Here is a 1,946-nt window from a genome sequence, read left to right on the forward strand (position 1 = left end):
GAGCACATGGCTGCTCAAAAATGGAGGATCCGGGGTAAGATGGAGGGCGTAGCCCTCGCCCTGGGGCAAGATGGAGGGCGTAGCCATCGCCCTTTCAGGGGCAAGCCCCTCAGCCCAGGCTGACCTGCCAGGACGGGTGTGGGGACAATGGAGCTGTGAACACAGAGGGGCTCAGAGGCTCTGCTTTATTTAAAATTTAAATTCTTTATTGTTGAAAGTATTTCATATGTCTCTTTTCCCCCCACTGACCTCTTTCCATCCGTTCCTGCCCCCCAGCACATGCCCTCACCCCTACTGACCATGTCCACTGGTTATGCTGATATGCATGCACACAAGTCCTTTGGTCTCTGTTATGGTTTGGCTCAACAAGATACACCACCGACTCAGAATTTAAATTTAAGAGCCTTTATTAAGCTGGCCAGCTGACCACAGTGCCTATCGCCCCCTCTGGGAGCTTCGGAGCATGTGGCAGAGATTAAGGGTGCAGTATGATCCTTTATACAAAAACAGTGTTGAAAAATACAAAGCATCTCATTAGCTGTTCCTTAGAAGTTCACAGAAAGTTCATAAGCACAAAGGGGAGGTAAACGGAGTCACACCTGGCTGGAGCATATCATAACATATTGTTTTTCTAAGACAATCTAGCAATTTTTCTCTGCCACAGTTCCTGACCCTAATACAATCGGTAACCTTTTCCAGGCCGCAGTCCCTCCCCCTCCCACATTCTGTAACCCTTCCATGCCGCAGTCCCTCACCCTAGCACATTCCCTACTGGTCTTATGCCCGAATCAAATCTTTGATTCAGCGCCCTCCTCTATGATATGAAATTGAGGAGGCATTTGGCAATGTAGGGGTCGAGCCACCGAGGAAGAGTTCAGCATTGGATGGTGAAGAATTGGCCAGGGTCTCGGCCATTGACATAAGAGTCTTAGTCCACACATCTTTCTCCTTCCAATTGGTCAGTTCACCAGGCGAGAGGCATGAGGAGGACGGGGTTACAATATTCAGTGCCTCTTTCCCGCGACTTTGATGGCGGTTGGAGTGCTCAGTACCACCACCTGGTAGGGTCCATCCCATCTAGGTTCCAGGCTGCTAGGGTCCAGGCGCTTCACCCAGACGAGATCACCCAGAGAGAAGGCAGGCTGTGTTGGACTAGATCTCAGCACGTCCTCCTCCCGTATGGCTCTCACCACCCGTTGTGCTGACGTGGCGCTGCTCTGCAAAGCCTGTAAGGAGTTAAGCAAATTTTGGGTAGACAGCCGGGCAAGATCTTCCTCCCTTAGGCGGGGAAGGAGAGGTGGCAACCTGCCAAACATACGGGATGCACCTAGCTCTGAGGAGAGCAAAAGGAAGGAGACTTACCCAGTTTTCGCCAGTCTTTAGTTTTAACTTAGGTAATGTTTTCTTTAAGGTCCGATTCATCCTCTCTACCTGTCCAGAACTCTGTGGTCTCTAAACATAATGCAATTTCCAGGCAACCCTCAGGGCCTTAACTATAGATTGTGTAACTTTGGCGATAAACACCAGGCCATTGTCAGACCCCATATATAGTGATAGGCCAAACCGGGGGACAATTTCAGTGAGGAGTTTTCTAACTACTACCTGTACTGTCTCTGCCTTGGTTGGGTATGCCTCAGGCCAGCCAGAGAAGGTATCAATGAAAACCAGCAGGTACTTATACCCTCCTGTCCGCCTGGTATCTCGGTGAAGTCCACTTCCCAGTGTTCTCCGGGGTTCTGACCTCAGAATTGCTGTCCCGGCGTGGCCACAACAGGGGGCCCTTGATTTACCCGGGCACACACTTGGCACCTCCTAGCCAAGTCTTGAGATATTTTCTGGAGCCTTGGGATGTAAAATTCTCTTCCTAGTAGTTCTGATAGCTTCGTTCCCCCCAGGTGGGTGCTCTAGTGGGTCTGGGAAGCGATGGTCCGCCCCAGGGCTTCTGG

General features: G+C 50.8%; 2 long non-coding RNA genes across 2 annotated transcripts in view; both read right to left on the bottom strand.

Moving 5' to 3' along the window:
- The window catches only part of LOC106723774, a 23,053-nt gene extending 21,128 nt beyond the window's left edge, over positions 1 to 1,925 (bottom strand). Inside the window, exon 1 of the long non-coding RNA XR_001359493.1 lies at positions 1,565 to 1,925. This is a non-coding gene — a long non-coding RNA (uncharacterized LOC106723774). The remainder of the gene's footprint in view (positions 1 to 1,564) is intronic.
- Positions 390 to 894, bottom strand: LOC106723775. The gene is made up of 2 exons (XR_001359494.1): positions 733 to 894; positions 390 to 690 (listed from the first exon to the last, which is right to left on the bottom strand). It is a non-coding gene; the product is annotated as an uncharacterized LOC106723775 (long non-coding RNA).
- Positions 1,926 to 1,946: the final 21 nt, after the last annotated feature.

The sequence above is a fragment of the Myotis brandtii genome, unplaced genomic scaffold, assembly GCF_000412655.1.
Source record: "Myotis brandtii unplaced genomic scaffold, ASM41265v1 scaffold64, whole genome shotgun sequence".
In the NCBI taxonomy this organism is placed as follows: domain Eukaryota; kingdom Metazoa; phylum Chordata; class Mammalia; order Chiroptera; family Vespertilionidae; genus Myotis; species Myotis brandtii.